This window comes from Salvelinus namaycush, chromosome 3 (assembly GCF_016432855.1).
Source record: "Salvelinus namaycush isolate Seneca chromosome 3, SaNama_1.0, whole genome shotgun sequence".
In the NCBI taxonomy this organism is placed as follows: Eukaryota; Metazoa; Chordata; class Actinopteri; order Salmoniformes; family Salmonidae; genus Salvelinus; species Salvelinus namaycush.
In genome coordinates this window covers 20,211,681-20,237,924 of record NC_052309.1, presented here as the reverse complement: position 1 = coordinate 20,237,924, position 26,244 = coordinate 20,211,681, and the positions used below count along the sequence as shown (strand labels likewise).

The 26,244-nt window shown below is 44.7% G+C and overlaps 1 protein-coding gene across 1 annotated transcript in view; it reads left to right on the top strand.

Annotated features, from left to right (window-relative positions):
• LOC120045062 (roundabout homolog 1-like) overlaps positions 1–26,244 on the top strand; it is a 184,996-nt gene that overhangs the window by 34,059 nt on the left and 124,693 nt on the right. The gene's annotated exons all lie outside the window — the stretch shown is intronic.

Sequence of the window (26,244 nt, the reverse complement as noted above, 5' to 3'; positions counted from 1 at the left end):
TAGCTAGGCTTCTCCAAGCTCTGATGCTGTTGATGGTCATTAGTAGCCTACCAAACTTGCTAACTGCCTGGTACTCAGCACTCTATTGTCCTTCTAATCACACTGACATCAATGCAAATGTTTTCGAAAATCTAATCAAACACTTCATGAGAGCCCATGAACTCATGTTGCGCAACATTTCTATAGGCTATGCAATTGCGTGAGAAAACAATTTTGATGTCCCATCAGCTTTCTACAGGCCTACTATATTTATTTCTCAACTTTCCTAATACTAAGCACATTGCTTCTATTTACAACATGAGTATAGCCTACCTGGCTGGCATGAAAATGAACCACGGGAAAAGCGTCCTCCATTCGCTATTTAAGTGCATAGATGACATGTATTTTTACCCCTGCCCCTGATCCGAGACAGATTTATGTGCTTGATGTGCATGACAATGGTCTATTATAAATCAGAACTATTTTCACACATATATTATTTAATATATGTAAAGACAAGATTAAATAAAAAATAGTCTGATGGGTGACAATATTAGCCTATCACTTGTGAATGATTAACACTTGTGAATGATTAACACTTGTGAATGATGCCCAGCTTGTGTGCACTAAGGCAAGAAACAGAGTATAGCTTTTTTTGCAACTTTTTCAAATCATAGTCACACACCTCATGTAGCCTAGCCACAGGCCTATATGTTTTGATAAGGTTTGTATCACAACTGAAGTAGCCAAATAACTTGTTAAAATTAAGCACATAGGCTCTACAGCGGTTGTAAAGATTTAACTGGCATACATAGGTACCACGTACTTACATTTGCGCGTATAGCCTACTGCCGTGTGCGCAATCCTACGCCTATAATGTGAAGAAATAGGCTAATAGTTTATCAAAGTTTTAAGCTAAATGTTCTGATCTGTTGCATCAGCATCATTACTTTTAAATATTGTTTTTATGCTACTGGATGTATTAATTTGGGATCTATTGCATCCCACAACTGTCCCAGACTGTTTGAAATATTTATTTCTCATGTAGAAGAACAAGTTGACCAATAGAATAGGTCAAATTTTGTAGTAGATTGACATAGGCTCATGCTTTTGCTGTTCATTAGGCCTACTCATCTTGTTGGCTGATGAAAAGTAAATGAGGACAGTTCTAACATCTTCAATATGCGCCTCACAATCCGATAAGAAGGACGTGCGCAGTTGCTTCCCCGATGTGTTTGTCTTCACTTGTAGCCTACTTCGGTACTGAGATTCCTGTGAGAAAGACCCGATCACATTACTGGCATTGACTAATAAGAATTGAGAATAAAGGAAAATATATTAAAAAAATAAAAAATAAATGCATATATATATATACAGTGGGGCAAAAAAGTATTTAGTCAGCCACCAATTGTGCAAGTTCTCCCACTTAAAAAGATGAGAGAGGCCTGTAATTTTCATCATAGGTACACTTCAACTATGACAGACAAAATGAGAAAAGAAAATCCAGAAAATCACATTGTAGGATTTTTAATGAATTTATTTGCAAATTATGGTGGAAAATAAGTATTTGGTCACCTACAAACAAGTAAGATTTCTGGCTCTCACAGACCTGTAACTTCTTCTTTAAGAGGCTCCTCTGTCCTCCACTCGTTACCTGTATTAATGGCACCTGTTTGAACTTGTTATCAGTATAAAAGACACCTGTCCACAACCTCAAACAGTCACACTCCAAACTCCGCTATGGCCAAGACCAAAGAGCTGTCAAAGGACACCAGAAACAAAATTGTAGACCTGCGCCAGGCTGGGAAGACTGAATCTGCAATAGGTAAGCAGCTTGGTATGAAGAAATCAACTGTGGGAGCAATTATTAGGAAATGGAAGACATACAAGACCACTGATAATCTCCCTCGATCTGGGGCTCCACGCAAGATCTCACCCCGTGGGGTCAAAATGATCACAAGAACGGTGAGCAAGAATTCCAGAACCACACGGGGGGACCTAGTGAATGCTAAAACGTGTTTATGTTAATTAAAGGTCAATTACCGTGAGACCGGCAGTTAAATACTTGATAATCACCAGCTGATAAGATTTCATGACCACCACAGCCCTATCCCTGAGGGGTAGCTCAGACACAGAGCAGGCAGAGGGGATTATGGGTAATGGTAACGGGGATGGAGAGTGGAGGATGGAGGGAGATGTGAGGTGACCGGTGATGATGTGTGTTGGTCAGAAGTTTGACCTGCTCAGAGATAATGCCTTTCATTGCTCTGTCCTTTTCCCCCATTTTCCACTGGCTGACTTTAGAGAAGGCAAAGTCACTGTCTTTTGATCACATCTTCAAATGAGTCATGTTAATGAATGAGCTCGTGGTGTGGATAAAAGAGCTCTCTGTAGAATAGCCCAGCGGGAGTGGCTCTTTGTGTTAGTGCCTACTGCCTACTGCTGCTGCTCCCCCATACCGGGGAGAGAGACTCCGATAGGGTTACAGTACAGAGCATCAAAAACACTTACTCTGTCTGTGTATGCATTGTGTGTATGGTGACACTAACAGCATTGGAAATGTGTAAGCATGGTTAAAGCCAGACTATGAGAGAGATTGAGAGATTGAAAGAGAGAGAAATACAACCCATATTTATGTTTTTTATTTTTAACTATTTGCACATCACTACAACACTGTATATAGACATAATATGACATTTGAAATGTCTTTATTATTTTGGAACTTCTGTGAGTTGTAATGTTTACTGTTAATTTGTATTGTTTATTTAATTTTGTTTATTGTCTATTTCACTTGCTTTGGCAATGTTAACATATGTTTCCCATGACAATAAAGCCCTTGAATTGAATTGAGAGGGAGATAAGTGACAGAGATGTAGAGAAACAGATGGAGAAGTGTGGGCACCGCTCTCTGTCCTTCATGGTGAAGAAGTGAGACTTGTTCTTTTGGGGACGGAGAGCTGAAGTGACAGAGCACAGACAGTGACAGATGTAGTGTGTACTGGAGCCTGAAGCATGACTGAGGGGCCGGGATATCGCCCGGTAAGCAGAAACACACATGCACACTCAAAACACACTCAAAAACACACACACACACACACACATGCGCAGACCAGCAGAGCCATGCTGTAACTGAAGGAAGGGAAAAAAGATGTATAACCTAGTTCCCATCCAATAAATGTCAGGCAGGACACTCAACATATTTCTCTGCCTGCAGGAAGCCTAGAGGACCCTAGGAAATGAGCATGGGTTCTATTGACCTCAGAGAGTTGATTCAATCATGGAGCTCTTTATTGAGGTGAAGGGAAAGTCATGGACAGTGTACACTTAAGGTTATTGGGTAGTAGAGTCCGTTTAAGGGCCAGTGAATGAAGACAAATAAATGAAATTGTTGACCTAATTGGACAGTGTGCCATTTGAGAGACAGTTAGGCTTGCGGCAGGGTCTAAAGTTGAACCACAAAGCATCAGGTTGCCCTCTATGGATGAGGTAATGAGTCACATAAATACCCACACTTCCACAACATCACTCATACACATTCTTACAAGATACACACTCTTACACGATACACACACACAATACACAACTGTGCGTGTGTGCATACATGCTTACGTGTGTGTGGGTTGTTCCATACTTAGTGGATGGCTGCATGGACACCAGAGGAGGGATCTAACCTGATGGGGTTGCGTAATTGGATCCTTTCAGATGTAAACAGAAGAAAGGCAGGGGAGCCATGTATGTACTGGACCTGTCTCCTCTTTGTCCCAGTCAAGCCTCTCTCTCTCTCTCTCTCTCTCTCTCTCTCTCTCTCTCTCTCTCTCTCTCTCTCTCTCTCTCTCTCTCTCTCTCTCTCTTTTCCTGGAGAGGGTGTGGTGGTGAAACAAGAGCTGTGTGTAGTATATTACATTCTAAGAAAGACATACACTGGGCTTGGCTTTGATGGACAGGGACATGAGTTTCCTTAAAAAGCTGTAATTGTTAGTGGGCGGAGGGGGAATGGCCATCATCTGAATGAGAGAGAGAGGAGAGCAGGAGAGAGAGAGAGAACCTACAAGATTTTAAATCCATGTACACAAACAACATGGGGTGCGTGGGGTGAAACAGGGATGCAGCTTGAGCCCAACCCTTTTCAACATACACTGAGTATACCAAACGTTCAGAACACTTTCTTAATATTGAGTTACACCCCCCAACCTAGAGAAGAGTCCCCTAAGCAAGCTGGTCCTGGGGCTCTGTTCACAAGCACAAACACACCCCACAGAGCCCCAGGACAGCAACACAATTATACCCAACCAAATCATGAGAAAACAAAAAGATAAGAACTTTACACATTGGATAGAATTAACCAAAAACAGAGCAAATTGGAATGGTATTTGGCCCTAAACAGAGAATGAATGACCACTATGACTGACCCAAAATGAAGGAAAGCTTTGACTATGTGCAGACTCAGTGAGCATAGCCTTGATTTTGAGAGAGGCCGTCGTAGGCAGACCTGGCTCTTAAGAAAAGAGGAGGAAACTGAGCTGCACTTCCTAACCTCCTGCCAAATGTATGACCATATTAGAGATGCATATTTCCCTCAGATTCCACAGACCCATAAAGAATTTGAAAACAAATCCAATTTTGATAAACTCCCTTATCTATTAGGTGAACTCCCACTGTGTGAGCTTTGTGACCTGTTCCCACAAGAAAAGGGCAACCAGTGAAGAACAAACACCATTGTAAATAAAACCCATATTTATGTTTATTTATTTTCTTGTTTGTACTTTAACTATTTGCACATCGTTACAACACTGTATATATACATAATATGACAATTGAAATGTCTCTATTCCTTTGATACTTTTCTGAGTGTAATGTTTACTGTTCATTTGTGAATGTTTATTTCACTTTTGTTTATTATCTATTACACTTGCTTTGGCAATATGTGTCCCATGCCAGTAAAGCCATTTAAATGTAATTGATAGAGGGGGTGGGGTGGGGGGTGTAGGAAGCCAGCTCCCCCTGATGTGGATCTGAGGATATGTGTCAGTATGTCAGGCTGGGTGATTGATAGATTGGAGGCGGGAACCCCTTTCACCTCTCTCTCTCTCTTTCTCTCTCTGTTTTTCTGTGTACTCCTCTTTGATTGAAGTCTCTGAAGAGGGGATGCAGTGAGAGGAGAGGGGGATTTCTTAGCCTTGGCTCTGTATTGAGGAGGCGTTATTCCCTGATGCCTGTGTATGGACGTGGAGACACTGCCAACAGGCTGATTGTAAGTGCTCTCCAGTCTCCGCTCACAGCCATTAAGGTGGATAAATAGCATGGTTTATTTTCATTAACTTGGGTCAGTTTGCCTGTGAGGTGTGCGACCTCCACATTTCCTATTAAGTTTCCCAGCGCCCTCTTCTCCCGTCAATCCAGTCTTCCTATGTTTGGATCATTCACAGAACACGTTCACTAACTTATAGAACATATATGGGGACAGATGGTGTGTGTGTGTGTAGAGTTGGCGCTTGGCTGAGTGTGCTGAAACATACTGTCTAAATACATTCCTTCCCCTTCATTCCCATAGGCTCAGCGTTTCCACAGAGCAGGGAGAAGGCTGATTCATATCAAAGTGCCAACACTCCGGGAAAGTGTGCCTTTGGCCATCAACACAGGCAGAGGGGAAAGGAAGTAGAGTCTCTCTGAGACGTGGGCCATGTGGCTCTGGGCTGTGTGGCCCAGCCGCTGAAGGCTCAGAGCTGTTAGTCCTCATCTCTCTGTGGTGTGTGTTTGTTTTTCCTCCGTTTGGCTAACGTCTTGTGTTTCTCTGGGAGTTTCTATGGCTTCTTGTGTATTGACATAAATGAAATGACAGCTGCTAGTTTGCAAGACAGAAAACAGGCCATACAGGCCAAAAGGATGTTTTCATAAGCAGAAGAAGAAAAAGCACCATTCATTTCTACATTAGATGTTGCTTTAAGACTGAATGTGTGTTTGGAGGATCTGTATATAACCCACGGCTCCCTGCTCCAGCCCTACTGATCTCGTATAGCCTAGAAGCACAGGAGATGGGTTGTGGCCTCTTTGGGAGGATGGAGATACACACATACACAACTCCAAAATAATGGAGAAGAATCTATTGAGCAGTAAAGATGCTTTTAGAATGTCTATTTCCTTTCCTCGCCCTCCCCTCTACTGTTGCTCTGTCTCTCCTCTTGTGATGATAATGTGCAGGCTTTGTGAATAGTGAATGATCAGCACTGTGGGGGGTTTCTCTTTATTAGGAATATAGAGGATACTTCTTTCAAGGCGTATGGCTGAATGTCTTTTTTTTCTCCTCTACTCTTTTTTTGTGCCTATCTTTAGAGAATAAATTGCTGACGAGGAGAGACTTGCAAGCCACATGGGAATGGAATAGGAATGGGTGGAGGGAGAAAGACCAGGCCGGGGGATTCACATCTTCTCTGCCAATTAAAGTTGAAATTGTGTGTGTGGTGTGTGTGCGTGTGTGCGTGTGTGCGTGTGTGCGTGTGTGTGTGTGCGTGTGTGTGTGTGTGTGTGTGTGTGTGTGTGTGTGTGTGTGTGTGTGTGTGTGTGTGTGTGTGTGTGTGTGTGTGTGTGTGTGTGTGTGTGTGTGTGTGTGTGTGTGTGTGCGTCTGTGAAGCTTCCAAACCATTATGTGTATCATGCTTGCAGATTTGTGTCAGAGTGTGTTTTCTGGTGCGTTTGAGAGATACGGTCACATTCAATAGCCCATTCCAAACATATAGGGAGAAAACTAGCACAAATATGCTGTGGCGTGATTTCACCCCTGCTCTTCTCAGCTTATGAGAATGAGAAGATGGGATTGGCTGAACAGGTTGGCTGTTGTGCGGATCTGGGGCCCCTTAGCAGATGTATGCTGGCTAAACATCCATCCCTTAGGCATGTTCTCCTTTTGTCCACAAACCCCAGAAGACTTCCCAACCTACACATCTAATGATGGAATTGAGGAAGAAAAATCCCCTTACATTCCCAGCCACTCGATCCATCACAGAGGCTAATGTATTCAGCTCTAATTGTTATCTCTGAGACACTCTTAATCCTGGACCCGCTGCTCCTGTCACCAAACCTTATTTATGTCCAACACATTTGTCTTCTCCCCTTTTTTGTTGGCAAATTGCAATTTTTCAAACCAGTGTTGTCGCCTTTTTCCTTTCTCCTCACCCTAATACCTTCTCTGAATAGTGGGCTAACAAAATGCTGTCGCCTACAGATAGCATGACCAGCTCGCTGGAGAAAGACAGACCGACAGATAGGGAGGGAGGGGAAGCAGGGTGAAAAGAGAAGAGTGGATAAAGAGTGAGAGAGGGGGAGAGAGAGATGCAGGCTGCTGTAGTCAGGCAGGATCTGGTCAGTGTAGAGCTGGAAGATAAGGACAAAACCCATGTCGTGATAAATGGACATTGTTTTGCGATAGTAATAAATCTGCGATAAATTACAATAAATAATTATTGGGGGGAGGTGCTAGAGCTGGAAGATATGGACAACAAGTCATATCGTGATGAATTGAGATATTTTGCTCGATAACAACAAATACAACAATATGCATGACTGATATTTTGATTTGCAACCTGTCAAAATATTTATTTTGGGCTCCTCAGAGAATTTGCCGACATCTTTGTTATTCACCACAAACATTTTTATCTGTATTTGTATTTATTATGGATCCCCATTAGCTGCTGCCAAGGCAGCAGCTACTCTTCCTGGGGTCCAGCAAAATTAAGGCGGTTTATACAATTTTAAAAACATTACAGTACATTCACAGATTTCACAACACACTGTATACCCTCCGCCAGATTGCTAACTCTAAATATGATATTGTTGCTAGATAGCCATGTAGGCTAATTGGTTAATGTAGGTTAATGTCTTCAAAAGCTTTCCAGCGCTAGGCCTAGGCTACTTAATGTAGGCCTATTCACTGCAAATGGTCAAAACCTACAGCCTACTCCGGTTGTAAAGTGGTGCCATGAACTCAATATTAAGAGGTTAGAAATACATGATCTACTCCCAGAAGGCTGGTACTCTCCTCTGTGTAACTAGAACAACACTAGTTGCTTTGAAAACTGTCTTTTTTACGCAATGGCATTCTGAGCAACGGTCATGTGCTTGTGCTTCTCAGAATGAGTCTCTCCCACCTCCTTGCGCACAGTGGGAAGAGGTAGTGGGAGTCAGCAGGCGACAGCGAAACAGGGAACGGCAGATACGTTCATAGCTGGAATCAACATAATGCATATATTACTGTTGAACAATAATAGTTTTAGAACAATCTACAGAAACATTGTGGAGAAAAATCCCCAGAAATTACAGATATAAGCAAAATGCTTTGGTAAGAGGAAGGCAATGTCTGTGTCGGTAATTTTCGGTTTATTGTCCTGAGGTCCTGATAGTTAATGTATCCTAACCTGGGAGAGCCACTGTGAGTCTCAGTGATAGGAGCCCTGGTGTGTCCTTCCCGTTTCCACTGCAGCCTGCTCTCCAGATTAGACTTGAGGAAAGGAAAGAACATAGTCCCTGTTACAACCTCACCCTGTTAGCCCATTCAGTCTCATACTAAACTGGGGCTGCATGCATCTGTAAAATAATGATTTTGTCATACAAAAATCACATTTTCTTTTGATTCTATTCATTGCAGGCTTCAAGTTACTAGCCCTTTCAGATCTGAGGGAAAACTCTGATCCCAAGTTACTAGCCCTTTCAGATCTGAGGGAAAACTCTGATCCCTCTGTGTCCTTCTTAGCTGACACTCTTATATCTGTTCCTATGGTTACTTCAGTCATGACAAACCTCTGTTTCCTACCCGACTAAGGTTGTATAATATATTATTTGGATGGTGGATCAGTATACTGGGTGAGAGAGCACAGACAAACAGGCAAACAGTATCTGATCAAATACAGCAAGCTATCAAATGACCCAATATTCACTCAGGCTGTGGCTTTTGGCACTGCACACCAATCAGAGCCGAACATCTGCGTGTGTATATGTATGTGTCTGTGTGTGTGTGTGTGTGTGTGTGTGTGTGTGTGTGTGTGTGTGTGAGCGTGTGTGCTCACCGGGTCTAGATTAGTCACAGTTTCCTAGGAGTGTACCTACAGGCTGTTACATGGGAATGCCTATTTGTTTACAGACTGGGGTGCTGTGAATGTGATGAGCTATTTCTGAACTCAAATAAGTTGACAGCAGACTCAATTTCTCCATGTGCTACTGAATGCTATGAGCACCCACATATCTCTGTTTCTTTCAACATGGTCATCCCCCCTACCGTGTGTCATCTCCCCAGCGGCAGGCTGGCGGCCCAGGGGTCCTGTTTTAGCAGGTGTTTATGTTTCTGTCTGATTTATAGGGTTAAAGATGAGATAAGAGCCTGCCAGCCCAACGCTGCACTGTGGTGCTGTTGGGTAATCCTGCTGTCTGTCAGGCAGCCTGAGAGGAATGGTCTGGTCTGGCCAGGTCTGGCCGTGTGTTTGCTGAGGTCTTCGCCTTATCCATCCACTATCTGTCACTCTCCCTAGTCCACACACAGCAGGCCAGAGACCTACACTACAGTCAGGACCCTTCACCTACACACCAGACCACTGTGACCCACTCCCCTTATCACTGGACAGGGTCAATGCTATCTCCCTGGGGTCAAAGGTTATCTGGCCTCCCCTCTGTCATGGCCATTTCCATCTAAACTCAACTATCAGCCGCCAGAGCCTTTATATGTGCTGGGTGGCACTCACTGCTTGTCCTTGTTTACATTGATTGTCTGTATATACCTTGTATGCTATTATCTCGCTCAGTAAATATTGCTTAAAAAGAGTTGGAAGTTCCAGAGTCCTGGTGCTCTGCAGAGTGGTTCAACTATGACATGTTAACGTCTATTACATACTACCACAGTTGATCTTTGTATAACCCCAAAAGGGGATTCAAACACACAATATCTGTAACAACATCACTCCATAAAAGAATGGGATATGCAGTGCATTTTGAAGTGGGCACACTTTCAGTGTTTCCCATTGTGTTGTAGCAGCGGTGTTTTCAGTTTGCTGTGTGTGTGTATTGGTGTGTGTGATTAAAATGCAGACCTAGTAGGCTGTCATTAAAGTAATCAAAGTGCTTGTGTGATCAGAACGAGACGGACAATTAAATACTTACCATGCCATAGTAAACCACACACCAGGCAGACACCTACATTACTGAGGAATTCAACCCAGTGTTTTTTACTTTGTGGCTTTTTAGAAAAAACACTCTGCCAAGCTCCCAAGCCCATCGAGTGTGATCCCCTCACTACTTGACAGTCATTGATGTGCATATTGTTAGCTTTGGAAAGTGGAATGGGGTCACTCAATAGGCACTAATGCGCCAGCATTATTATACTAGAACTGCTAATGTGCAGGACGCAAAGCCACTTTGGCTTCCATTGGTTGCCACGGCGACAGAGCGTGGACTTTTGTGATTGCCACACCATACCATTCACCTTAGCGTCAACTAACGCCAGCATACCGCTATGAAATAGTCAGAGCGATCAAAATAAACCAAAGTACTTCAAAGGAACAAATGTTTTTTACAGTTCTAAAATACAGTAACACATATCTACAGGTGTTGATCATTGGTCACTTAGATCCAGATCCCATCATCTCCCATAAGTCCCAGATCTATTGTGAATCCCATGTGAACCCTATGGAGCCATGCAATTGTATTTTTATTTAACCTTTATTTAACTGGGCAAGTCAGTTAAGAACAAATTCTTATTTTCAATGACAGCCTAGGAACAGTGGGTTAACTGCCTTGTTCAGGGGCAGAACGACAGATTGTTACCTTGTCAGCTCGGGGATTTGATCTTGCAACCTTTACGGTTACTAGTCTAGGACTCTAACCACTAGGCTACCTGCCGCCCCAATCCTTTGAAACCATGAGGCAGAGTGATAGATGTCAGTGACTCTCCATTTGAGGTTAAAAGACAAATACTAATTTGTTAGCCTTGCACTGCAATTGATACCCCTGACTTTGCTGGCAACTACTTTATTGAGGGGAAATATATTCGCTACGACTGTGATATGTGGTTCTCACCTAGCTATCTTAAGATGAATTCACTAGTTGTAAGTCACTCTGGATAAGAGCATCTACTAAATGACAAATGTAAAATTGAGATGGAGAGATTGGAGGCCTGTCACTCAGACCACTCTCTGTTAGGTGTGGAGCATAAGTGGAAAACCATGACTGGGTTAAAGAGAGGGAGAGAGGGGTAGACTTAGTGAGGAAGAGAGAGCATGATAGACACTGTAGGGTGTACACTAGAAAGCTTTGACAATAGTGCAGGGGGCAGGTGAGAGGACATTTCATTGGTAATATAGTATAATGTTCCTACCTCCTAAAAGACACACAAAGAGAGCAGCTGCAGTTTTCTTGGTGCTACTGTAAGGATGAAAAAAAGGACCATTCCTATGTATTGTTTCCAATGTTATTCCAATGTGACCAAACATTCTGGCATCTCATCCAATAGGGTGTAGACTAGTGATTTATAACATACAGTGGGCCGGGGGGAGAGAGAGAGGGAAGATTGATATGGAGGAGAGCGAGAGGGAAGGAAGAGGGAGAGGGAGTTAGAGGGGTAGAAAAGAGGGAGCGAGGAGGGATGTCAGAGGAAAGCTTGATAATTAGAGGCAGAATTCGTTCTTTTGTTCCTGCTGTTGCATTCATTCCAAACGGGATGTGTGTGTGTCTGTGTGTGTCTGTACGTCTCTCTGTGTGTGTGTGTGTGTGTGTGTGTGTGTGTGTGTGTGCGTGCGTGCGTGCGTGGCACTACCAAACTCAATGTGACTGCTGCCAGTTCTCGCTCTCCTCCATTCCCTCCTCCTCTACCAGGCTGTGTGGAGCGAGCGTCCCTTCATCTCCTCCCATAGGAACACTTTGTTGTGTTTAGGCAGGCTGCTTCTGTTCTGATGGAGCTCTTGCTGTTGTTGATTCACCAGCTTGCTAATTGAAAGCCTTGGCAACCAGGTAATGGCAATTTCCAGGAAGAGCACAAAGAGGTCTAAAATTACACAGACAGACAGACAGACAGACAGACAGACAGACAGACAGACAGACAGACAGACAGACAGACAGACAGACAGACAGACAGACAGACAGACAGACAGACAGACAGACAGACAGACAGACAGACAGACAGACAGACAGACAGACAGACAGACAGACAGACAGACAGACACATGTTCACATTTCTTTATGGTTTGTGGTGTGGAGGATGCCTACAGATATAGACACTGTAGGAACTCCCTAGTGAGATGAGAGCAGAGGGGTGGTGAAACTGAGAGGGTAGTGTGTGTGTGTGTGTGTGTGTGTGTGTGTAAAGGAGAGAGAGGGGGATAGAGAGAGGGAGAGATAGAGAGAGGGAGAGAGAGTGTTGATGGTAGAATCATTCATATTCACAGTACCAGCAGCCTCAGTCTGTCTCACTGAGCCTTAACCCCACCCCTCCCCCCAAATATGAATTCTCCCTCGCCTCTATTTCAAGGTCTTGGGTCTTTGTGCTTCTGTGTATTTGTTTGTATGTGTGTATGTGTGAGTATGTGTGCGTGATTTTTTGTGCATGCATATTTTGTGTTTGGGTGGGTTTTGGGAATCGGGGGTGCTCTGCCTCTCTCCGAGAACAAGGAACATATGTCCAGGGAGGGGGGGAAGGTAGGATAGACAGACAGACAGCAGTAGATTTCCGGTAGAATCAGAAAGCTCCAATAGGGTCATTTAGTATGGTCTCTTTGTGAGAGGGATCCTGCTCTTATTATAAACACAGCTGGGAACAATCAGCATGCAGAGATTCACAAACACACACCACAACACACACTGCACTGTAGATTAAACCTGGGAAAACAACATTTACCCATTTCCATGTGTCTTTCAGATCTGCATTTGGTTGCTATATAAAATGTATTTTCAATTACATTTGTATCCACATTATTGCTTGGGGCTTATCGTAAGAATATTAATTGATTGCATCCTTGACATCAGGTTAAATTGGACTTTGAAAAGAAAATATATGACATGTGATGACAGTGGATCTTGGTTTTGGAAACAGAGAAGAGATAAGGAAATACTGTCTAATCTTCTCTGCATGCCACTGCAATACACACCATGGGTTGGAGAAGCCATTAAGAGGAAGAAGTCCATGGGTGTGGGCATGCAGGGAAGGAGTGTGTGTGTGTGTGTGTGTGTGTGTGTGTGTGTGTGTGTGTGTGTGTGTAAATATAGCAAGATTCAGAAGTCCCAGTGCTGCAACTCGTGTTGCTCTGAACATCCCTTTCTGTAATTATCTTTCCCCCACAGTCCTGTCCCTCCCTACCTCTCTTTGTCTGCCTTCTCTCTCCCTCTCTCTCCCCTCGGCTCACAACACCTTGTCTCATGCTGTTTTCATTTGCGCTCTTTTGTTAAATAATTTGCCTGTGCAATAGCCTTGGGACATCTGAGAGAAACAGTAGATAAAGAGAGTTTACCACAGAAACAGAAAGGGAGGGAGAGGAGGAGGGATGTGGGGAGTTGCAGAAGGATAGAGTTTTATATCATGGAATGTCATGTAATTGATTATTTTGTGCTGCCTAGAATTGCAGCCCTTGTTGACATATTTGCTTTGTCTCTTTGAGAGATATTATGAGATTCCAGATAGGTTTGTATCGAGTCTGAATGGATTAGTCAATTTGATTAATTTAAATCAATTAAAAAAGAAAGGTCTTCCTTCCTCTCCTCCTCCTCCTCGTGTGTGTGTGTGTGTGTGTGTGTGTGTGTGTGTGTGTGTGTGTGTGTGTGTGTGTGTGTGTGTGTGTGTGTGTGTGTGTGTGTGTGTGTGTGTGTGTGTGTGTGTGTGTGTGTGTAGGGCTGTGATAGTCATGGAATTATGGATGCCGGTTATTGGCCAGGCAAATAATTACGGTCACCATAATTACCGTTCGAATAGCAAAAAAATTCAAAATGTTTTAATATTTTCTCTTCTCCTCCGCTCCTGATTGCATGTACTAACATAGAAATATAATGAATAGAATGGGCATTCTTATTCAAGTCAATAATGGCATAATGGGTGGACTGGCAGCTTTTGCGAGTGTACCCATAGGAGCAAAGCAGAAAGTAAAAGTAGAAAGTGTACCCATCAATACATGCTGTGATTTGATGATTCAATTCAACTGACATCATAGACCCACATCAGTTGACATCATTTTAATTAACTACAACACCTTGCTTGTTTCAGCAAGGAGCAATAAAGTTTCATCACTGTCACGTATAAATGATTGGAGATGGGCGCAGGAATTCGTAATAGGGGGTTTTAATACTCCACCCAAAATATGCAACATGCCATGAAAAGGTACAGGGACGAAGCCCAAAACAAACAGGTACAAAAACACAGGGATGTAACTCAAACAAAAGAGCTGGGTAAAACCTTTAATAAATACACGGGACGAGACCCGTAATACACTACATGGGACGAGACCCGTAATAACAAGTACACAATACATGCAGCACGAAAGCCGAAATGACAAAGCACAGGTACTCACAGACCAACGGACATGGGTACAATAACCGACAAGACAGTGGTGAACAGAGGGCACAAATCTACAATTACTAATCAGGGGAATTGGAACCAGGTGTGCATAATGAGACAGTTCAGTGACGCCTATAAGGCCGGTGACGTAGACCTCCGGAACTGGTGCACGGAATGAGTTGCAGTACCGGGGAAATCCGTGACAAATAGTTGTGAAGAGGTTACGTTACCATGGAAACGTACTCAACCGCACAAATGCCCGGCCGTCCTGTCTTGTCAGCCGTTTATTCCACACCTAAACAAACATATATATTTTTTAAACGGTTATGGCTGTTATTTTATTTTCATGACAGTCTTCACCCATAACCGTCGGTTACACGGTTATACGGTAATTGTGCCAGCCCTATGTGTGTGTGTGTCAGGGCCAGTCGGTGATGAGTGACAGGTCTGCAGCAGTCTGCCCCATGTCAAACTCATCACCTCACAGGAAGGCTTGGCATCCTGCGCACTCTCTCCCACTCTACGCCTTTTAATTCTCTTCCCTTTGTCATCGTCCTACTCTTTCCTCTCTCTATTCTCTTTCTACCACCTATTTCATCTCTCTCTCTCTATCTCTCAAATACACGTGCAAATACACTCAACCTACTAAGAATATTAATATTTTATATTAATACTTTGCCCTCCCTCATGTAGTGGAGGTGTTAGTTCCCAGGCCTGTTATCAGAGTCATGTCTTTATGGTGGAATGTCTCAGAGCTGGGTCAGGAGGAGCAGAGAGGACTTGGTTATCTTAGTTACTGCTGAAGTGAAGTGTCTAGGGGAATCTTAATCTACTAGTGCCTATTAAGTGGCCCGACTCACTCCTGCTGACACACAGCCCATGACCTTTGCCATCTGCGCCGCCACCCTGCAGGCGGAGATGAGGGGGTTCTGTCGGCACACTGTCTGGCCATGGGGCCCGTTACCGTAGCGACGCAGTGGCCACAGACCCCCCAGGACAGAGAAAGGATCAGCTGACATGACAGCCTGTCTACAGTCCTGTCAACGGCAGGGCTGCAACAAAATTATTTTTTGAGAGGGAGACGATGGCAGTCTGTTGCTGTTGTGAGATTGAATGGAAATACCATCGCTATTGTGAACCAACTCACTCTGACCCTGGAAATAATGAGAAGGGCGAATGGGAGACCCTGTCTGTCTGTCGGTCTGTCTGTTGGTCTGTCCCGGCCGGCTGGCTTCCAGTAGAGGATAAATCATACAGACTGTCAGGAGGCTTGCTCCCAGGGCCGTGTGTGTGTGTGTATGTGTGTTTGGGTGTGTGTGTGTGCTGAGAGTGGGGGTCAGAGGTTTGCTACAACACACTCCAATTCAAATCCAATTAGCTTTTCTATATTACTTTCCCCTCTCTCTCTCCATCTCGGCCGTGTTCCTCGCCCTCTCTTTGTGTGCCTGACATTTTCTGGGTAAATATTTTTGGCACTCGTTTGGCCATGGAGTTGAGGGGCGATGGGTGAGAGGCACTGCTGTCAGCCCCCCATCATCAGGCCTGGGTTTCCCACTGGGTAGCTGACAAGGGAAGAACAGAGATGTGGTGGGCAGACACACAACACACACACACACACACACCACACACACACACACACACACACACACACACACACACATGGCAGAACACACTGCATCACACTGTCATGGCCATCTCTGTTATTAATCTACCTAACGCATAGGCTTAATTGGTTTGGTCTGGCTATCTTCAAACCTTTTCAATTAAGCCCCTGGCACATTTTAGTCTGTGTTGTAATTAATTGAAAAAATGTATGTTTCTGCATGATGCATTGCCTGGTTCCAGTGAATGCAATGTGTCACAGCAAGCCATGAATAAAAAATTGCCAGTTTAACTGCATACCTACCTATTCCATGTCATTACATTCAGACCCAGCGTCAGTGAGCCATTCCATCCTGCGCTCTATTGTAGCTCAGTCCTAGCGTAGCCACATATAGCTGTGCATGGCTGTGGCTCAGTCTGACTGTCTGCCTGCCTGTCTGCCTGCCTGTCTGCCTGCCTGTGTGAATGGGTTTTGTGTGTGTTCACAATGGCAGGTGATAATAGGATGTGATAAAAATCTGTTGCGGCGAGGGGGACTCCATTCCCCTCCATTGTCCTACTGGCTCCCTCTGCTAATCACAGATTCAGTGGCTTCATCAGGGGTGAGTGGAGGCTGCCTCCTCTATCCCTCCATCTCTCTCTCGCTCTCTCCCTCTCCTCAACACTTCTCAGAACATGGAGGCACGGTATTCCTCCCAGTCACTGTCATCTCCAGGGCAGAGGGAATGTGTGTGTGTGTGTTGACGTGTGTGTATGCGTGCGTCCCTTCTTACGTAGGTGTGTGTGTGTGTGTGTAACATCAGCCCCTCATATAAACACTATCAACTGTCATCACCTGTTGCCCTTGTGGCCCATTCCTGACGATCAGCAGCCGGAATACCTTGTCTGACCTATGGGTTATTTGCCATGTACAAAAACAACCTCCAGATAGCCATTCACATTCCCAGCATAGGTTTACGGTATGTGGCATTCAGAGAGAGAGCCATTAAAGTACGTCTTCTCTATAAGTTCCGTTTATATGTGACGATAGCGGTCAATACTTTCCCACACCAGAGACAGGGAGATGTTAAGGGGGTGGGAGGTAAGGGGATGCAGGTGAAGTGTCAGGACCCCTCTGAGCGTGCTTGGAATACATTTTCATAGAAAGTGTGTTTGTGTGTGTGGGGAGGCGGTGCATCCCTCCCCCTGGCTACAGAGTGGTGTGGGGGCTGGGGGGTGGTGTTGAGGGAGTCTCCTAGCTGTAGGCCAATACACTAATCCCCTCATTAACTCACAGCAGCCAGGACCTCGCTGAGCCCAAACACACATACACACACACATTCAAACACACCTGCAGGCACACACAAATACACTCTCTCTGTAATCTGGTTTTGCTCTTTTGCCTGTATTTTACAGGTGTAAAATACATACTGCAGTAGGTTCAGTTTGCTCTAAGCAGAACTCGGCTAGGCGATGCGAACATCTGTGCCTCACATACTCCCTTAAACGACCTTCGGTTAATAAACGAGAAAAAACGACAATTTGATTGTTTGTCCCTCTTGAGGCACCGTAGCAACAAATAGTCAAAATAAACTTCTTCAAAATAGTCCAAATGAATCTACGATACATTTGAAATCTGTAACAAATGTTTACGCTTTTGCCGACGAGATCCTAGTTGTTCAATTTTACATCTACATAGGATGTTTGGTGTAGTTTTTCTCAAGTGAAAACATTTGCATGGGCAGTAGTGGATATCATGTCCCACAGACAGAGCTCCAGTCTCTGTCACAGTACCTGTAGAAGGCAGACAGTGCTGGGGAGAGCCTCACAGTACAACACAGTCCAGCAGTAGACAACTCTTTAAATAAAGCCCCTCCATCACACCTCACTTGTGTCCGATTACTGTCTCCTCACACCACCTAGCCACAGCTCTGTGGCGGTCTCCTCACACCACCTAGCCACAGCTCTGTGGCGGTCTCCTCACACTGATAGATCAATGGTTGCATTCCCTCTACATAAATTTCAAAGACTAGCTGTACGTCTTGTGTCTATTGTCAGGCCTGCCAGAGGGGGTGAAGATAGATAGAGTAAGGTGTCTGATGTGGAAACAGTGGCAGTCTGATGTCACAATCGGATGGGTGTGATACTCTCACCTGTGGAGAAAACACCTGGGTCCAATGCCTCAGTGGCTTTTTCTAGGTGTGTATGACAGGCCTCAAAACCACTCTCTGTTTGTGGCTCGTATCTGAGCAAAGGAAAGTGAAAAGGTGAACGTTGTGGAGTGAAATATAGGTTTACTATAATATATTGCAAGATGCAATCGGAATACATTTCTGCAAAAACAAATCAGTTTTTGTAGAAATAACTGGTGTGTAGGCCTATTGCATTTAAGTGTGTGGGTCTGTGTATGCTCACTATTATGCGTATGGGAAGCAGAACATGAATGTGACACTGGACAGTTGGGTCTTTTGTGTGGTGGGGTAGTCAGGGACAGGGCTGGGGGTAATCTGAGTCTGGCGTCAGGGATAGGGTGACCTGCTTGCCCCATGGGGGTCTCTCTCTCTCTCTCTCTCTCTCTCTCTCTCTCTCCCTCTCTCTCTCTCTCTTTTTACTTTCTCTCTCTCTTTCTCTCTCTCTTTTCTCTTTCTCTCTCTCACCCTCTCTCTGCTACACCACACTTTTTTGACTCCAGCGCTCTCATCTAGCTATAGCATGTGTTGCTGTGTTAGCCCTATATGGAGCTTCCTTCCTTCACACCGAGTGGCTGGTCTCCAGAAGTGTTTATGGGGACTCAAGGATCAGAGAGAGCATATTGTTTCCTTCGAGCGGAAACACAGGATTGTTTTAATGTCTTACGACATGAACTCATTCCAGTAGACTTGCCCTTAGCTGAGCTTAGGTGGATGCCATCAGTTCAGTAGGTTAGTGTGCTACTGCTGTGCTTTCATCTGGCTCTGTTACCTGAGGTTGAACTCCATGCTGTGGAGCTAATCATTTTGTTCAGACTGCTCACATCCAGCTCTATAAGGTTCACAGGGGAAGGTAGTCCAGCTATGAGAACTGAGCCACTGTGTTTTATGCTGACAACTTACATACATTACAACATACCAGAATACTTTGTAATATACAGACAATTAGATCTAGAAATGTTTTTGGCAGTAATGATTTCTCCTTCTTCGTTATCCCCTCATTCCTTTGTCTTCCTCTTGCTGTTCGGTCGGTACAGTCTCTCCTCTGTCCTCTTGCTGTGCGGTGCTGTACAGTCTCTCCTCTTGTCCTCTTGCTGTTCGGTGCTGTACAGTCTCTCCTCTTGTCCTCTTGCTGTGCGGTGCTGTACAGTCTCTCCTCTTGTCCTCTTGCTGTGCAGTGCTGTACAGTCTCTCCTCTGTCCTCTTGCTGTGCAGTGCTGTACAGTCTCTCCTCTGTCCTCTTTCTGTTCGGTGCTGTACAGTCTCTCCTCTGTCCTCTTGCTGTGCGGTGCTGTACAGTCTCTCCTCTGTCCTCTTGCTGTGCAGTACTGTACAGTCTCTCCTCTGTCCTCTTGCTGTGCGGTGCTGTACAGTCTCTCCTCTGTCCTCTTGCTGTGCGGTGCTGTACAGTCTCTCCTCTTGTCTTCTTGCTGTTCGGTGCTGTACAGTCTCTCCTCTTGTCCTCTTGCTGTGCGGTGCTGTACAGTCTCTCCTCTTGTTCTCTTGCTGTTCGGTGCTGTACTGTCTCTCCTCTAGTCCTCTTGCTGTGTGGTGCTGTACAGTCTCTCCTCTTGTCCTCTTTCTGTTCGGTGCTGTACAGTCTCTCCTCTGTCCTCTGTTTGTGTGGTGCTGTACAGTCTCTCCTCTTGTCCTCTTGCTGTGTGGTGCTGTACAGTCTCTCCTCTTGTCCTCTTGCTGTTCGGTGCTGTACAGTCTCTCCTCTTGTCCTCTTTCTGTTCGGTGCTGTACAGTCTCTCCTCTTGTCCTCTTTCTGTTCGGTGCTGTACAGTCTCTCCTCTTGTCCTCTTTCTGTTCGGTGCTGTACAGTCTCTCCTCTGTCCTCTTGCTGTGCGGTGCTGTACAGTCTCTCCTCTTGTCCTCTTGCTGTGCGGTGCTGTACAGTCTCTCCTCTTGTCCTCTTTCTGTTCGGTGCTGTACGGTCTCTCCTCTGTCCTCTTGCTGTGTGGTGCTGTACAGTCTCTCCTCTTGTCCTCTTTCTGTTCGGTGCTGTACAGTCTCTCCTCTTGTCCTCTTTCTGTTCGGTGCTGTACAGTCTCTCCTCTGTCCTCTTGCTGTGCGGTGCTGTACAGTCTCTCCTCTTGTCCTCTTGCTGTGCGGTGCTGTACAGTCTCTCCTCTTGTCCTCTTTCTGTTCGGTGCTGTACGGTCTCTCCTCTGTCCTCTTGCTGTGTGGTGCTGTACAGTCTCTCCTCTTGTCCTCTTTCTGTTCGGTGCTGTACGGTCTCTCCTCTGTCCTCTTGCTGTGTGGTGCTGTACAGTCTCTCCTCTTGTCCTCTTTCTGTTCGGTGCTGTACAGTCTCTCCTCTGTCCTCTTGCTGTGCGGTGCTGTACAGTCTCTCCTCTTGTCCTCTTTCTGTTCGGTGCTGTACGGTCTCTCCTCTGTCCTCTTGCTGTGTGGTGCTGTACAGTCTCTCCTCTTGTCCTCTTTCTGTTCGGTGCTGTACGGTCTCTCCTCTGTCCTCTTGCTGTGTGGTGCTGTAGTCTCTCCTCTTGTCCTCTTTCTGTTCGGTGCTGTACGGTCTCTCCTCTGTCCTCTTGCTGTGTGGTGCTGTACAGTCTCTCCTCTTGTCCTCTTTCTGTTCGGTGCTGTACGGTCTCTCCTCTGTCCTCTTGCTGTGCGGTGCTGTACGGTCTCTCCTCTGTCCTCTTGCTGTGCGGTGCTGTACAGTCTCTCCTCTTGTCCTCTTTCTGTTCGGTGCTGTACGGTCTCTCCTCTGTCCTCTTGCTGTGTGGTGCTGTACAGTCTCTCCTCTTGTCCTCGTGGTATGCAGCTTTTTTATTTTTATTTCACCTTTATTTAACCAGGTAGGCCAGATGAGAACAAGTTCTCATTTACAACTACGACCTGGCCAAGATAAAGCAAAGCAGTGCGACACAGAGTTACACATGGAATAAACAAACGTACAGTCAATAGCACAATAGAACATCTGTATACAGTGTGTGCAAATGAAGTAAGGAGGTAAGGCAATAAATAGGCCATAGTGGCAAAGTAATTACAATTTAGCAATTAACACTGGAGTGATAGATGTGCAGATGAGGATGTGCAAGTAGAAATACTGGTGTGCAAAAGAGAAGAGAAAAAACAAAAAACAAATATGGGGATGAGGTAGGTAGTTGGTTGGATGGGCTATTTACAGATGGGTTGTATACAGCTGCAGCAATTGGTAAGCTGCTCTGACAGCCAATGCTTAGTGAGGGAGATAGGTCTCTAACTTCAGTGATTTTTGCAATTCGTTCCAGTCATTGGCAGCAGAGAACTGGAAGGAAAGGCGGGGATGACCAGTGAGATGGGGATGACCAGTGAGATATAGTACCTGCTGGAGCGCGTGCTACGGGTGGGTGTTGCTATGGTGACCAGTGAGCTAAGATAAGGCGAAGCTTTACCTAGCAAAGACTTATAGATGACCTGGAGCCAGTGGGTTTGGCGACGAATATGTAACGAGGACCAGCCAATGAGAGCATACAGGTCGCAGTGGTGGGTAGTATATGGGCTTTGGTGACAAAACGGATGGCACTGTGATAGATTGCATCCAATTAGCTGAGTACAGTGTTGGAGGCTATTTTGTAAATGACATCGCCGAAGTCAAGGATCGGTAGGATAGTCAGTTTTACGAGGGTATGGCAGCATGAGTTTGGCAGCATGAGTGAAGGAGGCTTTGTTGCGAAATAGGAGCCGATTCTAGATTTAACTTTGGATTGGAGATGCTTAATGTGAGTCTGGAAGGAGAGTTTACGGTCTAGCAAGACACCCAAGTATTTATAGCTGTCCACAAGTCAGAACCGTCCAGTGTAGTGATGCTAGTCGGGCAGGTGGGTGCAGGCAGTGATCGGTTGAAGAGCATGCATTTAATTTTACTAGCATTTAAGAGCAGTTGGAGGCCACGGAAGGAGTGTTTTATGGCGTTGAAGCTCATCTGGAGGTTTGTTAACACAGTGTCCAAAGAAGGGCCAGATGTTTACAGAATGGTGTCGTCTGCGTAGAGGTGGATCAAAGAATTACCCGCAGCAAGAGCAACATCATTGATATATACAGATAAAAGAGTCGGCCCGAGAATTGAACCCTGTGATCCGGACAACAGGCCCTCCGATTTGACACACTGAACTCTATCTGAGAAGGAGTTGGTGAACCAGGCGAGGCAGTCATTTGAGAAACCAAGGCTACTGAGTCTGCCGATAAGAATGCAGAGTCGAAAGCCTTGGCCAGGTCGTTGAAGACAGCTGCACAGGTCTGTCTTTTATCGATGGCGGTTATGATATTGTTTAGGACCTTGAGCGTGGCTGAGGTGCACCCGTGATCAGCTCGGAAACCAGATTGCATAGCGGAGAAGGTACAGTGGGATTCGAAATGGTTGGTCATCTGTTTGTTCACTTGGCTTTCGAAGACTTTAGAAAGGCATGGCAGGATGGATATAGGTCTGTAACAGTTTGGGTCCAGAGTCTCTCCCCCTTTGAAGAGGGGGATGACCACGGCCACATTCCAATCTTTAGGAACCTCAGACGATACAAAAGAGAGGTTGAACAGACCAGTAATAGGGGTTGCAACAATGTCGGGGGATAATTTTAGGAAGAGAGGGTCCAGATTGTCTCGCCCAGCTGAATTTTAGGGATCCAGATTTTGCCGCTCTTTCAGAACATCAGCTGTCTGTATTTGGGTGAAGGAGAAGCGGGGGGGCTTGGGCCAGTTGCTGCGGGGGGTGTAGAGCTGTTGGCCGGGGTTGGGGTAGCCAGGTGGAGAGCATGGCCAGCCGTAAAGAAATGCTTATTGAAATTCTCGATTATCGTGGATTTATCAGTTGTGACAGTGTTTCCTAGTCTCAGTTCAGTGGGCAGCTGGGAGGAGGTACTCTTCTTCCCTTCTACTGTTATATTGGTATTGATTATCTCAGCCAAACCTAAGGCGGGCTTTGCTAACCAAAGACCAACCCTGGCTGTGTGTCTGTGTGTGTTTGTGGGTTTCCCTCGTCCATCTCAGCTGCATGTTGAGAGGGGCAGCTATCTCCAGAGGTTTGGTAACAGCGTGGATACTGTTACCCCCATCAGATCGTCATGAGGGGAGAGGATAGGAGAGGAGAAGAAAGGGGGATGAAGGGGAGGAAAGTATTCACCTGTTACCAGATATGAGTGAAACCTTATCTGTTTGATTAGCCTTCCAGTGCCGCAGTTTCTCCACAAAGCCTACCAGTTCCACATCTCTACTGGATTAGATTCGTTTAAATATCTGTTTGTTTTTCTTGCAGAGATAGATACCATGGGAATGCACTGTCTAGGAGCACAGTTGCTCATGGGTATGTACTCATAAAAAAAGGCAACCTATAGTTCATCCCCCAAATACTAAAAGGTACAATTTAGTCAACCCCGAATAGGGAATTGCTTAATTCAATAAAAAATGTATGCTAATGCTGTTTTTTTAATTATAATTTTTCTCTTGAGGGTTAAATATTTTTTTATTTATTTTTTACATTTTTTATCCCATTTTCTCCCCAATTTTCGTGGTATCCAATCGCTAGTAATTACTATCTTGTCTCATCGCTACAACTCCCGTATGGGCTCGGGAGAGACGAAGGTCGAAAGCCATGCGTCCTCCGAAGCACAACCCAACCAAGCCGCACTGCTTCTTAACACAGCGCGCCTTCAACCCGGAAGCCAGCCGCACCAATGTGTCGGAGGAAACACTGTGTACCTGGCCCCCTTGGTTAGCGCGCACTGCGCCCGGCCCGCCACAGGAGTCGCTGGAGCGCGATGAGACAAGGATATCCCTACCGGCCAAACCCTCCCTAACCCGGACGACGCTATGCCAATTGTGCGTCGCCCCACGGACCTCCCGGTCGCGGCCGGCTGCGACAGAGCCTGGGCGCGAACCCAGAGACTCTGGTGGCGCAGCTAGCACTGCAATGCGGTGCCCTAGACCACTGCGCCACCCGGGAGGCCCGAGGGTTAAATATTTTAATTGATTAAGAAAGTTGGTCTTGTGAATATGTTTTTTTTAACAATGACTATTCAAATGCTACATCTTCTTCCTATCACTTTACACAATTCTCCATGTCCTGTCTGGCGGGTGTGGACGGGCAGTTGGACTCCACACCCCTTGCAAAACGTCATACTATAGGACTAAGTGTGGCAGCATCTCTTAGTGTAAACACATGTAGAGTCATCATGGGCATATCTTCCTGGTCCCTGAATGTGTGTGTGTGTGTGTGTGTGTGTGTGTGTGTGTGTGTGTGTGTGTGTGTGTGTGTGTGTGTGTGTGTGTGTGTGTGTGTGTGTGTGTGTGTGTGTGTGTGTGTGTGTGTGTGTGTGTGTGTGTGTGTGTGTGTGTGTGTGTGTGTGTGTGTGTGTGTGTGTGTGCTTGCTCACGCATGTAGGTGTGTGTGTTTGTGTTTCATATTCTGTTAAATAATCCCCCTTAAAACTTATTGTCAATAGGGGGGCGCTGTTTTCACTTTGGAAAAAATCATGCCCAATTTAAACGGCCTCGTACTCTATTCTAGATCATACAATATGCATATTATTATTACTATTGGATAGAAAACACTCTCAAGTTTCTAAAACTGTTTGAGTTATATCTGTGAGTAAAACAGAACTCATTTGGCAGCAAACTTCCATATAGGAAGTGAAAAATCTGAAAACGAGGCTCTGTTTCAGGCCTGCCTATTCAACTGGCTTTTATTTATCGATATGCATGCACTTCATACGCCTTCCACTAGATGTCAACAGGCAGTGGAAGGTGGAATGGGGTGTCTAGCTTGATCTGAGGTCGAATAAGAGCTTTTGGAGTGACAGGTCCGGTATTTTCTTTGTCCTCGAAGGCGCGCGGGGGAGCTCTACATTGTCTTCTGAAAAGCGTTCGGTATACACGGCGAATATCTCCGGCTCTGATTTTATTTGATACATATGATAATAACATCATAAAGTAGGTTTTTTCAACCGAGTTTTATCAGTTTATTCAACGTTTATTGGGACTTTTGGAGTTTTCCGTTCTTTGCGCCAAGAGAGGATGGGAATGTTAGCAACCTTGGCTAGCATTGTGGCGCGAATTCGACAGAAGACATGGACATTCTAAAACCAAACAACGATTTATTCTGGAAATAGGACTCCTTGTACAACATTCTGATGGAAGCTCAGCAAAAGCAAGAAAACATTTATGATGTTATTTCATATTTCTGTGGAATATGTAGAATCCAACAGGGCGGAGAATATGTGAGCGCTGTCTCACAATAATGTATTTTGTATGTTGTAGTAAAGTTATTTTTAAAAATCTAACACAGCCGTTGCATTAAGAAACAGTGTATCTTTCATTTGCCATACAACAAGTATTTTTATGTAAAGTTTATGATGAGTTCTTTGGTCAGATTAGGTGAGTGTCCAAAATATCTCCGGACATTCTGGGAAAATGTTGCTACGTATTGACAATGTATAACCACGATTTGAAGCTCTAAATATGCACATTTTCGAACAAAACATAAATGTATTGTATAACATGATGTTATAAGACTGTCATCTGATGAAGTTGTCCAAAGGTTAGTGATTAATTTTATATCTTTTGCTGGTTTTTGCGAAAGCTACCTTTGCGGTGAATAAATGCGTTTGTGTGTTTGGCTATTGTGGTAAGCTAATATAATTCTATATTGTGTTTTCACTGTAAAACACTTAAAAAATCAGAAATATTGGCTGGATTCACAAGATGTTTATCTTTCATTTGCTGTACACCATGTATTTTTCATAAATGTTTTATGATGAGTATTTATGTATTTCACGTTGCTCTCTGTAATTATTCTGGCTGCTTTGGTGCTATTTTTGATGGTGGCTGCAATGTAAAACTATGATTTATACCTCAAATATGCACATTTTCGAACAAAACATAAATGTATTGTATAACATGTTATAAGACTGTCATCTGATGAAGTTGTTTCTTGGTTAGTGACTAATTTTATCTCTATTTTGTGGATTTTGTGAAAGCTAA